At 47.8% G+C, this 18,239-nt stretch overlaps 1 pseudogene; it reads right to left on the bottom strand.

The window, feature by feature from the left end:
• Positions 1-1,652: 1,652 nt before the first annotated feature.
• On the bottom strand, positions 1,653-4,009 carry LOC139052339 (zinc finger MYM-type protein 1-like; annotated as a pseudogene).
• Positions 4,010-18,239: the final 14,230 nt, after the last annotated feature.

Raw genomic sequence — 18,239 nt, 5'->3', positions numbered from 1 at the left:
AACAGGTACCCCGCAGCAACAAAACAACATTAGTTAACCAGATCACAATATATCTTCAAAAGAGTAATTTCCCAAAAGGAGAGGTAACTAACAGCACCAAGCAATGTGCATATCAATAACAACTTTGGCAAAGACGCGCTAGAACACAAAAAAGAAAACATAAAAAAATAGAATTAGTACACCCTTGTAGCGCCGGCTGGTTATACTAAATGTTGGAAATGTGAAAAAGAATAACAAAAGCGTATATGAGAAAACAATAACAAAAACAAATAGAATGGAGGAGAGAACTGCGAAAATAGAGCACGCAATAGGCATTTCAGTCAGTGTCATTTTTCACCATACAGTACAGCAGGTTTCACAAGCGCAAATAACAGGGGCCTTATAACGTAAAACTATTCCAATATGTTTTTCTATTCGAATCTCCTGACGTCAAATTTGCGTAACCACCGAGCCAAGCACCGGGCGGTGACCCGCAGGGTTGTCTGAACAGACCAATCAAACACTCTCCTCGCTCATAGGAGGTCACTTTTGTTTGCTTGAAATACAAATAACGTCGCCTAAACTGAGCGGCTTGTCATATCTAATTGGCTGACAAGAGGCGAGGAGAACGCTCAAGTGGAGAGGGATTCACTGGGGCAGAGCCAGTGCACTGAAAATCGATAACCGGATGAAGAGGGTGGTGCCGGCGTCTGCGATTGGTCGGCTTTCCCTTACTTAGCTTGTGGTGGCTGGTCGAAAATCACGGCGGCATGCAACGGAAGCTTAAGAATGACGCTAAAACTGACCCTCAGCAACGAACAGTTGGCAGAATGAGGTGGAAAACGTGCCGAACGGGCTCGAAAACGTTATACGGCCACGCAAGAAGGTTTATTATACGCAAATACACCCATGCTCTCCGGCAGGTGCGAGCAGCCAGCGTCTCAGCGATCGGCGGCAGCCATCTTTTATTACTTTCGGAACGGGGCAGCCTACGGCTATTCCGAAGAAAATTCAGTTTTGTTCGGCATATTAATGCATTTTTATCGCGTACACGTCACTTTGACGCGGTCAGCTTGTGCGGTTTTGTGACGTCGCGTGACAGGCAGGTGAAGTGGGTGCAGCCCGAAAACTTTTTACCAATAGCCGAGGGCTAATGGCGAAAAGGGGTCGAATCAGAAATAACTGTTTTTCTTTTTTCTGTCAAATCATGCATAATCAGTGTGAACACATCATATCAGATGGGGAGGTATCGCAGTTTTCGTGACGACGCGTGACAGACAGGTGAAGTGGGCGTGGTTTAAACAAGTTTTGACCAATCGTGGAGGGCTGATAGCGGAATTTGAATAGAAAAGTTTGGAATAGTTTTACGTTATAGCGCCCCAGCTCTCCGTCTAGACATTCTTCACTAGACAAGCTAGGCCACTGACGTGGCTTTGGGCTAATGCCGTTCTAGTGGAGCCTCTTTCAAAGCGCAGGGTCAGAGGAAGGTTTCGTTACAACCAGAGGTGGCAATTCCTGCGCTGTGGCAGTACAAGACGAAACACAGCGGCGATTTATTCGATGGTGAAGCAGGTGTTCCGATACCGGTATAGGTATCGGTTCTACGCCCGTGCCGCACAATTTTCCCGCAAAATCGCTGCAGAGATACGATGGGGTATCACTATACATGCATACTAGTGCGGACGTATACGTCTATTACTGTGCGCAGCATCAATCATGTCGACAGCACGCTGAAGATCTATGTTATTGGCAAGAGATCGCTCGACAGCAAGCACACCTAGGTGGCTCAGATGGTTATACGTCTTCTTGCTGCGAAGATAAGTCTTCCATCTTCGAAGGCACGAAAACGTGCGCTCGCAAGATGATGACGATGCCGGTATCTTCACGGCGATAACACCTAGCTTGTGCGGTTCGTGGAAGGCTAGTTTATATTCTCCCCAAAACAGTCACCAATTGCAGCAGTGTCTCTATCTTGCACTAATTCCTTTCGGCTTCGATGCGCTGAAGAAGTTTCGTTCACAGCTTGCACTCAACTTCAGCGCTTTCGATGTTGCATGCATGTCCACAAAATTCTCCATCCGGCGTGGAAGGCGCTAACTCCGCAGAATGCGTCATAATTCTCCGTGAAACGCTCGGTCAGCTCCGCAATCAGGTGGTCCAAAACGGGTAGAAAACTTTGGCTCTGAATGTTTTCCTTGAATCTGGAGACTTCTTCAACGGGCTGTCCATCGCTCAATACAAATTGTTCTAAATGAAACGGAAGACGCGTGCACGCTTTGCTTTTGTTTTTGTGACACCCCGTTCTCCTCGTAAATGCGGCCAGTTTGCGCCGAGACAGTGTCAAATGCGTTCTGTGAATTTCTCATTTCGGAGAGCTCGTCAATGACTGTGCGTGCCAGGAGGAATGCCTGACTAATATTGCAGTCTCTACTTTGCAATAGCTCCGAAAGAACCTTAAAGCGGCTGAGTATCTTTGTAAACAGGCTTAAATGGAAGAGAAACGAGAAGTTCATTTGCTCAAGCAGACCCCTTGCTTCCGTTGCCCGCCTGTTGTTTGTAGCGATGACTTCGCCGGGACATACAATGATAGGAGGAAAGCTATTCACCGTCGCTGCGCAAGCCGCTATCTGACAGGCCCATCGTGTATCTCTGAGACGCTGCGCTCTATCACTGCAAAGACAATTTTTTCTGGACATCTACGTACAGAGAGTGAATTGTAGATCCACTCAGGAAAACATAGAGGCATCTATAGAAGAGAAAAATTGCCTTACCGGTTTTATCACCTTGCAGACATCCACGATGACTAGATTGAGGCGGTGGTTCGTGCAGCTGACGTACACTGCCTGCGACACTTCCTGCCTGAACAACGACTGGACGCTCCTTGAGGTACCGCTCATGACACTCGCACCATCATATGTTTGAGCAACGCACAGCTGAGCATCAATGCCGCAGCAATTCAACGTTTTCCTTACGTAGCCAAGGAGCGACCTGGCGTTCAAGTGCTCAGCGTTGCGGAATCCAAGAAACTGCTCAAAGACAGCCCCACTAACGTATTACCTTAGTACGACTGACTATTGTTCAGTCTTGCTTAGAAGTCCTTGGTTTCATCCATAATAAGTGCAAAGCGCTTGGAACTTTTCATTTCTACCTATATAGTTGTTAATGTGATGTGACTGAGAATTTCCTGTTCTTTTACCGAATCATGAACGTACTTCACGTTCACTGCTCCACCATTCAGTTTCTTTCTGACAACGCCGTCATAAATGACAAACAAGTTCAAAAGTGCAACGAATTGTTTCTCTTGTCTTCACTTGTGGCACTTTCATCGTGGCCCCGCTGAGCGATTCCCTGAACGGCAGTGAATTGCAAAATCTATCCTACTTTTGCTATATAGAAGCGATTTTCCTGCACCTCCCTGGAGTACAGAACGCTGAGATGTGTTGCAACTGACTTTCTCTATCTTCCTGACTTCATCTGCGTGTAGAAAACCGACGATGTCTGGCAAGACATATGTGCGAGTGAATTCTCGTGCTTTCTGAAACCAGCATCTTCTTCTAGGGCTTTTGTCCATGCAGTTACTGTATCCACCGTTGACAAATGCAGATTTGTCATTGGCACCAGTAGAAAGCAGACTGCAAGGGTAGCAGAAAGCTGCGTCAGCCTGCGCGTTGTTCTCCAACCAAGGAAATAGTCGGTGCCAGTCCGAGTAGAAGCTTCTGTTCAATTTGCCGTACTTAGATGGAAATGGATTCAGTATTGGCTGTGTGGGGACCTGTGTCTTAAATTTCGAAATGTCCAACTGGCCTGCATGGTCGACATCGACATCAGAGGCGGTAAATTTGAGTGCAGAGTCAGGTTCATTCGTTGCTGCACACGATGCGGAAAGCTCTTCGCACCGACTGTCCAGTTGCACCGACGAGGATGGACAAGCGTCGTCAGCAGTGATGCTGTACACAGTCTCTTCAGGCGGAATCAAAACGGAGTGTTCAGAAAGATTTTCTTGTTCATGGAGGTTCTCCGAATATCCCATTGCTGAAGCAGAAAGCTCGGTGGGAACACATTGTTGCTTGGCCCGCTTGCTTGCAGCAGAAAAAAAAAATTAGGCAATGGACCTTTTATGCGACATCCGGAGGCAGCCCAGAGCTCCTGTGGCATCGACCACACGCTGGAGCCTCTTCCGGCGGCGAGACGGGCTGGCGTTTCCTCCCGCGACACGAGAACTGCTTGCGAGCGTGCAAACGAACTGGCTGAAGTGCTTGGTGCCACCGCTGCAGTGAACTAGAAGGCTAGAAGGGGTCAGTGCAATGAGAGGAGGGCTGCGCCGCATCGATGAATGGTGCGCCCAGGGGCGATCGTAGCTGCGGTGCTGTCGTCGCTCACTGCTCAAGCTCCTGTTGCGTACGTCTCAACACTGCGAAGAGCATTTCTTAGACATTTACCAGAGTCCGGCCGGTCTGGACAGAGTGAGCGCGCACGTCCAGACCGGCCGTGACCAGAGGCAACCTACCCCGTTTATCACCCGCCCCATTTATCAACCCACCCCACAGTCAACGCACCTTTGATGCCGACCACTGACGGGTCAAGAAAAGACCGTCTACCTGAAAATGACAAGCTGAACTAATGGATGAAAGGGGCTCATATCGACAGCCGCCGAAGACCAGGGCCGACCTTGGATTCCCATGTTGCTATACGGTCACATACGTATTTCATACTTAACTATTTCATACTTAACACATATTTTGTTTCATACCACCTACCTTGGGTCAGTGTTCCGGCGCGCTTTGGGGGGCAAGGGAGGGGCAGGCGGAAATTTTGGGAGCCCGGCCGCCACCCTGTGCCTCCCCTGGCGCTGTCCCCCCGTACAAAAAAATTATTGAGAAGGCATTGAAATATTGTTGATCAATGTTGAGTTTTTTTATTGAGGAATTATTGAGAGTATGTTGGAGAATTGTTGGGCTGAGTGTTGAGCACTCTTGAATATTGGCCACTGAAATCAAATTGAAACACCATTGGGTACCTCAATGTTGAATAATTGTTAAGTTACCATTGAAAGTCCATTGTGCTTAAACGGCCCGTTGTGTTCGTTTTGTTGAATGGTTGTTGAGTTACGATTGATTCTGCGTTGAACTAACGTTGTGGTAGTTCTGTTGACCTGTTGTTGAGTTATTATTGCCACAGCATTGAAAAGCATATCATGGCACAGTTGAGATGCCATTGAGATTTCAGAAGTCGCCATTGAAATATGATTGACGTTTCGTTGGGCTAGTGTATTTTTATTCATATATTGAAATTGCTTCGCTGTTCACACTTGCATGCCCCATTGCCTGCTCATAACTTTCCCAAACACAAACAAAATCAAAGGAGAGACTGATCAACTTGAAGTACCTTTATTTACACTAAAGATGCGTGCACGTGAAACATTATTACAGTACATAAGGCACCACTACATCGAACCTGGAGACACAGGCTAGTACCTACAGCACTCTAGCAGTGTAAATACATCTGAAAAAAACCTATACATACGAATCCAATCAAAACGATCATTGTGCTCTTCACTTTCGACTTAAGTTTATGACTAGAAGGCAAAGCAACTCAAAAAGCAGGGCTTAAGCATACCCTTGTAACAATCAACTTTGAACACATGAACACTTGGAGCTGCTTGCATGTGAATACACAAAAGACATCTGAATATGTTACATTAAAATGTTGCGCACACTAACACATCACAGGAAGAGCTACGGCTGACTTTGAGAAGGCAAAATAACCAACTTGAAACAAATGACTTCACGTAAATATATACAACCTTTAGCACACGTCTTTCACCGCGATTAAAATTTAATGAAGTACCAAAGTACACTTGCCTGAGCTTTGTCTTCGAGATATATATATATATTTTCATGTTGCCCAATTATTTTATAAAATAACATCACTCAACTTAGCTATTATTTGACGAGACATCATTTAGAAAGTTGTCGGGCATGATGAACACCTGAATCGTGTTTCTGACAAGCCAGGATTGCTTTCTTCAGAAATAAACTTGTAAAGCTTTTGTGTAATGAAAGCAGCTTATCTCCCTGGCACAAGTCAAGAACAAACATTAGACCTTTTGATTATGTTAATTTGGGGTACAGAGGAGTTCGTTAGTGGCATTTCCTCAATTTAGTGAGCTCATTTTCAGGTAATCTTTCTGGACTTGCGCAAAGCTAATTAAAGCACTTTTTGGGGCCTTTTTCCCTATACGCAGCAATAAGTGGTACCTCAGTCAATAAAGAGATAAGGAAAGGCTAATACCTTGAACGATAAGAGAAAAAATAATTATTTAGCACAGAAAATTGGTAGTAACACATGGCTAACACAATTCCAATCAGCCAAATAAATGGTCACCTGCACTTTCAGTATCAAGCACCCCAGAAATAGTCATACAGTATGAGAAAAGGTTCCAATGACTTGACAGCCCGATTGCTGAGACAGTGAAAAACGCAAATGAATGCATATACGAAACACCAATTACCTCAATTTCGCAGATAAAAGGTTATTAAAATAGCACCAGAATTTTGCTGCATAAAATACATAAAGGTTGCATAAAAATTGGGACAAAGCAGTAACTGAAAGACAGAGGGAGCTACAGCACACCCATGTTGAAAAAGATTACAAGGAAAATGACATATATGCATATTTAAGTTTACAATTTTCGCTCCAACATACAGAAAAAGAACGCATGCACTTAGAGCATAAAAAGGTTCATGTGCCTGGAAAATGCAGCGCAGTACAAAGAAGCGTCATGAGAACCGAAAAGTAGATCTTACTACGAATGCTTGCAACCTACAATCAGGCATGTGCCATGTCATGCCTTGAATGGATGAAATTCATAAATCTTACACACAAAGGAAGTTACCATCACTCTTATTGGCTCCCTCAGGGGACTCCTTGAAGTTGAACTAGAAAAATGTACTCAGTGTCAAAAACAGAGAGAAGATAAGACCCTATAGCGTTCTTCCTGAAATAAACAGCACAAATAACTTCATGTATCAATTCTATGGACACTTCGCCAATTCAGTGTATATTTATATTTCTCAACCACCCAAACAGAGACGAGAAGGATGAATTAAGGTAGAAACACACATGAGCGCTGACTCAAGTAGAAGTTTATTAGTGAAGACGAAGATTTTAAACACACTGGCCAACTTCACAAAGAAACAGCCATGGATGCGCAGCATACACAGCCCGGCACAACAAAAAAGGACCGAAATACATCCTGTAGAATAAACATGTGCGTCAAAAACTAACAAAAACATGACAACTGAAAGGTTTCTCCTGTAAGCGATAGTAACGAGAAGTACTGTAGCAACCCTTTCCCACTAAGGGTCAAAGAAATCTTGCTTATGAATATTTCTTCGTGATCAGTAAATAATGCTTCCATAAGTCCTTTTGTGTTCTGGTCTTTGTGATGAAACAATCGTTCTTTCTGCTCTATACCGCAACACCAGAGGAGTTCCAGAAGCAATATTTATTGCTCACAAACGAAACAATTGCATAACCAAGTTATCTGTTGCCCTTAGTGGGAAAAAGTTGTTCTCAAAAGAGTATTTCCCGTTGGGTAGTATCACTTATCGGACAGATCTTTCGCTTTTTCAATAGATTTGACCGATAGTTCTCGTTTTTCACGCACGTTTATTCTACATGACATGGTGTTTTCATATTTTTTTTCTTGTAGCACGTGGCTGTTTCTGCCACGCACGCACGGATTTTTACCGTTGCCAAGTTGACCAGTGTGTTTAATACCTTTGTCATCAAAAGCAAACATTTAGTAGAGCTTGCGCTCGTGTGTGCTCCTACCTATTTCGTCGTCCGCCTCTGTTCGTGCTGCTGTTTACAGTACCCACGTATCACTTGGTTAGGCTGGTAAACATTCTCACAAACAAAAGTAAATGCCTCCCCTCAAAAGGTAGCCCATCCTTTACTACTAAACGCCAGAGCAAATAGAATGTAAGCCTTCACAGCGTCCATGCGGCAGCTAGTACACCACAGAGCAACACAAAAAATAGTTGAAAATCTCACTTGATGGAGTGGCAACAAAGATGCGAGCTTGCTAGTGAATCAGCCACATATCAACGGGTGTCTCTTGCACGACGCCAAGGTGCTTTTGGCGTAGAACACTTTAGCATCTGGGAATTTACTGCACTCGTAACCTGTGAGAAGGGAATGTGGACAGAAAATGAGATTGCGCGGATTAAGAATCTGCCACACACTGCACATAACTACGCACGAAATAGAAGTACACACTATACTGGCAAGTAAAAATTTGCGACTCTTTACGAGTGCCGTCGAGAAAAGGAAGGAATGGGTTGCTACGGTAAATGTTAGCTAAAACACGTAAAGCGATGTTTCACAGTGGGGAAAATATTCCCGGCTCTCTCGCAGAACCAAAGACCACGCGACAGTGCATAGCCCATACCAAACGAATCTTTGGGTAGAGGTCCAGTAGAAGGAATGACCTAAACATACGCCGAGAGCGATGCGAGCGTGAGCGTGCCTGTACGAGTGAGAACATGTACCGCTTCTTTGAACCTAGCCGCTCCGGCGTGGCTCCGATCATCCCGCGCGATTTCAGTGCAGAACGTCGCGTACACGCCCTTGCGTTGCGCGGTAGCGTCCGCGCAGTGAGCTAGCTTCATGCACACGTCATTCTTCACCGCGCAAACGGTGCTCGAGTGCGACGCTTAGCTCGAGGCGACAACGCGCCGATTGGCGCTCCTTTCGCTTCTGGAAACAACGCATATTCGGATCGGTCCAACTCAAAGAGGCAGCAGAGAACGGTGGCATGTTTCGGTTATCGCCTATTAAAATTGTACAGTACGCCTTCAACGGCAAACCGCCGTGCTAGATAAAGATGCTTACTGCGGTAGTTTTGGCGGTGATAGACGGTAAGGTGAGCCCGTCGGCGGCTGTGTTCTTTGACTACATCACCACACCTCTGTTCATTTGCGCTGTGTATCCGTGTAGTAACCGCGCGGAAGCTGTGACTAATCGGTTGACCGTTCTCCGCAAATCCCAGAGAGGCGAAATATATTTCGCGGTGCGCCGGCCGCATCATTAGCCGCAACCTAAATCGAGGCGCGCTTAACCGCTACGGCACAAAAGGTGATCACACTAACCGTATGGTATACGATGAGCCACTACGGAAAAAAAAAATAATTCCGGTGTTCCACGTGCCAAACCAACGATCTGATTATGAGGCACGTCGTAGTTGGGGACTCCGTATTAATTTTGACTTCCTCGAAATTTTTACGTGCATACAATGCACAATGCACGAGCGTTTTTGCATTCTGCTCCTTTGGAATGCGGCCGCTGCAGGGATCGTATCCACGACTTCGAGCCCCAAATTGCCACGGAGGCCGCCATAGTTACGAAATGCGTAAGCGTGAAGTGCAACAGTGCCTTCCGGTACGAGTGTGGTACAAGCGTAGCACAGCTGCACACCTGCTGCACGATTATTTGTCGCAGTTCTCCTAAACTCGTAGTGCCTACCTAAATACCTTGAAAGGCAGCGCGCCTCTCACGTATCGGAACGCGATAACAAGCGCTTAGACGGCATACGTGAGCCCCCATGAAAAATGACGTGGCCACTGTACAAAATTATCACTGCGCAGAGAAGCCGATCCTTATGTTCCAATTGTGTTCTCTCATACAAATGAAGGAAACGTTATTAGACAGGAACAAATGAAGCAATGCATTTTACGCACATGGGGCGCCGCTGCCTCTTCGCCTACCATTGTTTCAAACGAAGTGACGGCGGCAGCCGTCACTTCGTTTGAAAGCCGTCAAAAGTGTGCGCAAAACGAAGCTCGGTTGCGCCCGTTTGCGTGCACACATACACACCCGAACGCTACCTTAACGTTTGTCGCGCCACCTAGATATAAAAATTACTACTAGTTTTGCTAATTTTACAAAAATAAAGCTTCTAAAATAGTTTGTAGCATCATTGCAGATGACGAGGTGACAAGTAAGGTACAATGAAAGTCCGTTACCTGTATTTCTTTCATTTCCCTTTGGTGTTGCCTGAACATACGAGACCTGCAGGCTTGGAACATGACTGGACGACAGTTCGGCGAGGCTCGAATAAATCGCGTGCTTCTTGCAAGGCGAGGAACGGGAGCAGCCGCAGATACAGCGATTAGCTGTGATACTGTTGCGGCTGTTGCTGAATCTGAAGCTCTTTGAAGTCAATGGTTATAGCGGCTGCGCGCTGCGATCTCAAAGCGCGTTCATTCTTTGATCTCTAGTACCACGGACATTGGACAAAAACTATATTTGCTTTACGGACAGAGGGTACATCGCAGGAAATTCGAAGACCTCACCCGTGTATGTTTGTAGCGTGTGCGCGCTTGCATCCTACGGTTCCCACAGTGCATCCGATGCTCGAAGGTAGCGTCGTCGCCTGTCGGCACCTGTCTTATCGCCGGCCGCGCTGCCGCCGTGTCTACTTTTGGGGAACTCCACATGCGCGTAGTCACCGTGTTGGCAAGTGAATTTCGCATTCTTCTGCTCCCCGAAACGTGCTCATTTCGGATCGTACCAATGGTTATGTCATCTAGTGTATGTTAAAACGACGATGGCATTTGTACACCGGCAAAGAAATAAATCGTTATGAACTTGGGCGGTCATGAATCTAGTCTAACGTTGAAGTTTTTACGTAGCGAAAATGGCTACGAAAGTGGGGTGGTCCCGGAGATAGGCGCTTCAAAGCGCCAGCTGTAGAGACAGCACCAGGAAGTGGCACGCGGCGCACGCGCCAAGCATTTCAGCGCTTACTGGCTTTCGAATGAGAGGAGTATGCGCGCGCTCGTGGCCTATTGGTTAGAGTACCGGGCTCGACGGCAGACGTTCGATTCCACCCCATCGGTCACACATAATTTTCTATTAATGAAAACGAGGCGAAAGAAGAACCTACCTGCCGCAAAGTGACAGGAATGAGGTTGGAACGCATCGCAAAACATGTTTGGAATGTCTTCATATGCGAGTCCCAATTATTGTATACTGGACTCAACTGCTACATAACAAAAGAACAACTAGAAAAATCAACACAAATTACCCAATAAATTGTTTATTGAGAACACTCAACGGTAATATTGTTGTGCAAGGGTTGAGTAAACTCAATTGCTCTTGAAAATTTGTTGAAGTCCGTTGTTTCAACAATTCCCCAACAATATATCAATGGTTAATCAACATTCATTTTTGTACGGGCCGACCACCGGGGTGGCGTGGTGGCTTTGGCGTTGTGCTGCCAAGCCCGAGGGCGGGAAATTAAATCGCTGCCGCGTCGGCCACATTTCGATGGAGGCGAAATACAGAAAACGCACGTGTACCGTGCACCGAGTGCACGTTAAAGAACCCCAGGTGGTCAAAATTCAACCAGAGTCCCGCACTACGGCGTGCCTCACAATCAGGTCGTGGTTTTGGCACACGTAGAACCACCGAATTAAATTATTTGAAGCAAGGGTTCCGAGTGTGCGTTTCCGGGATACGCTTTCGGTGCCAGTACGCGCTGGTAAATAAAGATGATGCACCGTTTCCGCGGCTTGTTTTATGGAGACACCAGCCGCACAAGTTCAGTTGACATCGTTACGCTGCAACCGAAAAACGACAACGCGCCTCAACACATGCGTCTATCGCTCGTTCTTTCTTTTTTTTCGAAATATGGGAAAAATCACGTCTTGGCGATGGCAAGATTAAGAAAAACTCCTTAACTGAAGCTTAAGCAGTAAATGACCATTGCAAGCGGCATGCTTCCCCCTGCACTTCGTGGGGGGATTGCACTTTTTGCAACATTTTTTTAAAAGGACAATGACATAGTACTACTAGATATTGCGCCCTCACTATTCGAACATGCTTGGTGTGTCGACGTTGAGTCCGGTGCGCACCGGTATGGGCTGACCGAAAGTCTTCCCGCATCAGCCCAACGTTACTTCATTTACCTTGACAGCGCCTGCCGCTCAGAATCGATGTATATCGTTAAGGCGAGTGTCTCGGCAGAAAGATTAAAAGCGCCTGCCGTGACTCTCCACGAACGGCGGGAAGTAGTCCATGGCCAAAATACCCTAATTATGACGGCACTTTGGAGAAGCCTGAAACAGCAGATTAAGTGTCCTCTCATATAGATTGGACGCGGGGAACATTGGCGATTCTGTCGCCATAATTTTTCGCAGCACTCTAAGAAAAAAAAGGGTAAAAAGTGAATCGCAGCAACGCGACTCTCTTTTTCTTTGATTAGACCGCTTTTTGCGTGATTAGAGTCACAAAATCATGACCAACCCTCCTGAATGAGTCAATTGACTCTCAGTGGCTTGTGAAGAGTCGTCGTGAAAGATCGCGACTTACTAACTCGCGATGAGTTTTGACGAGGGAACGATTATAGCACAGACGAAGTACCAGATAATTTAACTTGGCTTTATGCTTGCTTCTGGCTTAGTCAGATCCTCAGGATTTATGCCTTGATTGTAATGCAGTGTCTCACTCTTTCGTTCTTGTCAGGTTCCGCAATGACTTCGAACTCTATATGTTGATTTTCCTTGACCATGTTTATTTATATCTCATAGCTGGTTTCCTGTGGTAAGGAAGACCTGGATTTGTCATACTGGATTCTGTCCATAAGTAAATCTAAAAAAAAAGTATTGGCGACTAAACAGATCACAGCAACAAGATAAGTTCAGTAGACGCACTCGAGAGTGTCGATTTTAAATGTAGTTCCACGACGTAAAATTAAATTTCGAAGATTTAAGTTCCAAAATCAATATCTTATTATGAGGCACACGCTAATGGAAAACTGCAGATTAATTTTGACCAGCTCGGGTTATTTAACGTGCGCAGGATTCACGGTATACGAGCGTTTTCGCATTCTGCCCCCATTGGAATGCGGCCCCCACGGTTGTGATTGGACCCGTGACTTTGAGCTCAACAGCGCAACACCAAAGTCATTGCATTGCGTTCCGCGACCAGAAACAAACGCAACACTGCTTTTGAGCCTCCCTAGAAATATAGAAACAAACATGCAGCAGTTTCGCCCGAAAAGCTAATTTTCGGTAGCAAATCAATGACTGCACGAACCAAGGTTAGTAGTTTCATCAGCTGAATAAACTGCAGTAAACATTTGCTTACTAATTAAATTAGCAAGCACGGGGTCACGCGCGCACATACAAACATGAACAGATCTCACTCAATGACCGCGAACACTCACTGTCACAGCGCTGGCGTGATGAAGGGCGCAGAGGGGACCGAACGTTTCTGCTGCTTCTTGCTTCAATGCGTCTCCGAAAATTGAAATTGCGCTAACACAGAACCCCCCCCCCCCCCGCCTTTGCACCCATCGGAGATTATCTCCAAGAGAGGGCGAGGGTGGGGCGAGACCAGGCTAGAGCAACGGCCAGAGGAGAAGTGTGCTAAACCAGCGCCTCCATTCACTGGCTACATTTGAGGGATCGCCAGCCGTTTCTGCGCAGGCACGAGTAAGAGCGGGAGCGAAAGAGAAAATCTGGGGCCTTCGCTAGTCTGCCTAGGCGCAACGGATGAGGTTTCTTAACGCGTGTTATATGCGTTTGGCCATAGGCATGCCGGCATTGTGGAGTGCGGTTCGGTTTGTTTACGCATCGCCACTGTCTGCCCGCGCGGTGAGGCAGTGGGCACGGACACCCCATTTGGTGATCGCTGTGTCTGAAGGGGCAAGGTTTTGACTGGCGTCGTACAGGTCGCGGGTCGCTTCTTTAGTCGCAACGATAGATTGCATTTTTTACAAGCACTGCTTCAGGAGGGCACATTTAACCGGCAAACGGAGGCCTCAGGAGAGCAAGGCGGCGCGGGATCTCCATGCAGGGCACCCAAAGGATTGCGGGGAGATAAAAGCTGGAAGCAGGGCGGCCCGTGGGTTGGGGCCATGGAAGCTGAAGCGTGCCAGGAGGTGCTCGCATAAAAAATTGACTGTCCGCAATAGCGGACAGCCAATTTTTTATACGAACACCCCCTGGCACGCGCAGGCCTTGGCGAGCCCCAACCCACGGACCAGTCCGGGTTCTAGCTTTGATGTCCTGGAGGCGCCGCCAATAATGTGAAATAATGACACGCTATTACACTTAGCAAAAAACACATACAGTTACGTCCAGCCGCCAACTTGTGACGCTAAGTTCAATACTACCACGCCCCGAGACTTCTGCAACACCAGTCAGAACTTTGCCCCTGAAGGTACGTCGGGCAGACTTTCTCGCGACTGCGGCGCTGGTGCTGGGTCAGTTATGGTCACCGGCGGCCTTTCAGCCACTTGCGTTCAACCGCGGTTGCTAAAGCTCTGCCTTCTAGATTTTCAATATATGCGGCCCAGGCTTCACTTCAGTCACTACCGCTCCCACAGAAACATCTGTGATGTTATTTACAAGGTACATTGCCGTAAGGCGCGAGAAAGCTACGATCTGCCACGACTTAGCCCGCTGCTTCACCTACTTTACAGCGCGGGCAGCCAGCGTACAGACTCGACCCCACTCCGCAATGCCGGCAAGCCTAGGGACACACGCCTACAACACGCGCTAAGAAACTTCCTTCGTAGTACCTACATCCACGCCTACGTAGCCTACATCCACGCGCCACCGCCGACCAGGTTAAGTACCGCCAACCTACCCTCCTCCTCACGCTCCTCTCCCACTCACCCCCTCAGCTTCCGGCGTCAAGCGGAACTTACGTAGCTTCAGCTTCCTGTTCCGAGTGGAAGTGACGCTATGTTTTTTAGCGTTGTTTACTTTCGCGTCTACGGAGAGGCTTTAATTGCACCAGCTGCGGTTGAAACTGTTTATGCGATTCCATCCAAGAACCACCGCCTATTGTAATCGGCGATCTGGTCGTGTTCGTTACTTCGCGTCAACCTGCGACGGCTTGTGCCACGAGAGACAACGTACAGTGGAATGTAGTGCCTGGGCGCTTGGAGACCGCTCCCGTTTTTCGTGCATTAGGAAAACAGCGGCCGCAAACTACTACTTCCGCGGAATACAACAGCTTGTCCCCTTTGAATTCTTCTTGTTTTGAAGCATACATCCCCTCCAGCCAGCACGTATGGAGGGACTTTAGTGAAGGAGTTCGCGACGCCAATTTGTACGGCCGACTCATAGAGTCTATGCTGTTGATTCTGAGGTTGAACTTGTCTCGTACGGCAGATCGAAGGTAACGCACGTCCCAAGTGCGTGTACTGCGTGAAGAACTGCAATGACGTGAAGCTATGAAATATAACAAGTTCAAATTTGCGTGGAGGGCATTCAGTGACATGGTGAAAACAAGCGTGCTTTTCTTGTGCGATATGAGCGGTGGTGTGCAGTGAATTGGTGCGTGCGCACGTGTTGTAACGCGTGCAAAGGTGTACGGCGAATTGTGTTAGTGTTGTGACGCGGGCAGATGTGTACGGCGAATTATGTTCGTGTGTTGTGCCCCAGCCCATGGCTCTCCGCACTTTGTCAGAGAAGGGAGACGACAGGCAAAGCGTGCGGGCGCAGCGCACGCAAACAAGCACGTAGATGCACACGAATGACGCTTGGTGGAATGGCTAGAGCGAGCTACTCAAATTAGCACCGGTTGCTAAGCACGGGCGTCTCACCATTGTCTGCAATCACAGTGGAAATTCTCGCAGCCAGGAAGCGTAAACGCCGGAACCTGAAATCTTAAAACCGGACATGCCGGAACCGGAAATGCCGGAAGCGGAAATGCCGGAACCGGATTTGGTGTGAGGGGAAAAGGCGGTTGTCGCTACTAAATAGCGTCCTCGATCACCCGCACCGGTGCGCCTTGGTGCGCACTTTCATCCTCGATCAACCGCACCGGTGCGCACCGACCATCCTCGATCACCGGAAGCGCACCCTGTTGGAGCAGTTTTCCATTGCCCCGTCTCGCACCGAGAAAATCGGCGGTGCGCCGGGGTGCAATCCCAGCAAGCACTGCGGGACGCGCGCGCGCACTGCAGACTGCAGAACCGAGGATGCTCTGGCCCGATAGCTACGGTTGCAACGGAGTTGACAGGAGTTAGCCATTGGAGATGTCGGCAATGAGAAAGAAAGCGCTGCTAATTGCCGCAATCGATGGGCTTTTTTCAAGTTCGTCTGACAGCGAAGACGGCATGCTTATCGACCTCGTCCAAAAACAATGTGGTGAAGAGCGGCCGAAAGTGGACAGGTTCGTTGAAAGGGTCGTCAGGAACGGGTCGTCAGGATTAATTATAAGATCCATTGGTGTTTGCTTGCAACCAGGTATGTCGGAGAACGCAGTTTGACAAGGTTCGAGCGCTTGCCGCAGATGCTCAGCACCTGCAAACAACAAAATGTGCGCGCGCGCGTGTTCGCGCACGTCTTGCGCGCCAGGGGCAAAGTAGCGCTACATGCAAGCACCCTGCAATGGGTGCAGTTTTGTCCTCGATGTTGACCCTCCGCAGTGCGCCACCACGGCGGTGCAAGGCGCACCATTCTGGTTTCGGGGCAACCCCGGGGCAAGGTGATCGAGGACGCTATAAGAAAGCGGCGGTGGCGCGTGGATGGAGGGGCTTTAGTAGTAGACGACCGCACGCCAAGTTTCATCCTAGACGCCAGCGCTCGTTTCTCCCCTGGCGGCACGATTTCATCTCCAACGGGTGTAGGTTTTCGCCGCCGCTTCCCTTCACGATCGCGACCGCGTACAGTTCGCGCTGCGCGCGAAGCGTCTCTTGTTTGCAACGGCGCCTTTTCGGATGACCGGAAATTATTATTGTGTTGTTAACTGTCACGACAGCAATGTAAACATGAAAAGGTTGATGCCACCAGTGAAATTCTGCCGATTCACAAGAAAATGGCACGATAGAAGAGAGACATGAATTACTGCGGTGCGCCGAGCTAAGTAAACAACTGGCAAACGAAGCGAGCTCGTTCATTGATCACTCCTGAGTGTATGACGGTTTCTATATGTAACCCACGTGAAATTAATAATTACTCGTTACATAATCCTTCTATTCATATAAAAACTTTAAGTTCAACGAGCGCTTGTCCTGTCTTCTTTCTCGTGTTTCGTTTGTGTGTACGCTGCCCAAGAATGGAAACCACTTCTGTTGTATGCGCTAGCAGTGGCCGAAGTTCACGCGTGCCGAGAAATTGAATATGTGCACGATGCATTGAACATGACCGGAGTTCATTCTCGCTTCACCACTGCACCGATCGATCGAGTTACTGGACGATACACGCCCGCGTGTTGGTCGCGCCAGCATTGCTGAAGCCGAAATGATTACTAATACTTTCAACTTCCGTCTCTTGAGTACTGTTAAAAAATGGCCAAGCTGTCTACATTGCTGCCTCTATTCCATATTGTAAGGGGCGTACTAGTTAAAGTTGTGTGCGCATGTCGTACTTGTGCTATGCAGCGATATATTTTGTTTATTTCCGCACACTGTCAATGGAAATCTGTTGTCGCCATCAGAGACAACACGGATTTGTAGCAAACATGTGGGAATCTGCAAAAATGACTTTAGCTCGTATGCGCCGTATGTATGTGCCGCATCGTATGTGTTGACGGTTTTTCCGGCGGCACATACGATGTCGTTTCCAATTACCTGCTCAGAGTCACTTACATGGTTCAGCAGATGCTGCCCTTTCGCCGCATTGCAGCCATTAAAATAATCGTCAAGCGTACCGATCTTAAAGGCACATAGAATCGTGTACACTCTGTTTCGCACTTAGGGGAAAACTCGGAACGTATTGCATCGCGACGCGGCAAGCAATGGAGTAGTGCGGCGGCAGCAGCTCGAGGGGTGGAGTCGTGATCTGCGTCGTCTGCTACGGCGGCGCGCGCTGGCCGCATTGTCGGAAAGCGTGCTGCTGTCAGGGGCAGTGCACCGACTTCATCGGTACTGCGGGAACTGAGCTGATATCCTTTACTAGACGTTGTGCGTCGCTAAACCCTGAGCCTTCATTGGCGATAATGGAGTTCCACAAACTTCTTTTGACAGCATGCTTCGTTTGTTCTTTCGAAAAACCGGGGTACTGAGCGCGTGCACGTATATTTCTTCACTGTGTGTGCTACCGTAATAAGCAGCGACAAGACGCACCAAGATGTGTGCGCAACGTGCTCAGTCTTTGTTTGACTCGAAAGGAAAACAATGATAAATGTGGGGGTCGAACACGATGAACCAAACGGATACTATTAAAGGAATGTTTTACGTTAAGACAATGAGCTGGAAGTGATTTTTCTCGACAATCTTTCACTACACCAGACAG

The sequence above is a fragment of the Dermacentor albipictus genome, unplaced genomic scaffold (genome assembly GCF_038994185.2).
Source record: "Dermacentor albipictus isolate Rhodes 1998 colony unplaced genomic scaffold, USDA_Dalb.pri_finalv2 scaffold_21, whole genome shotgun sequence".
Taxonomy (NCBI): Eukaryota; Metazoa; Arthropoda; class Arachnida; order Ixodida; family Ixodidae; genus Dermacentor; species Dermacentor albipictus.
The sequence above is the reverse complement of the archived record's forward strand: the minus strand, read 5'-3'. Positions and strand labels throughout refer to the sequence as shown.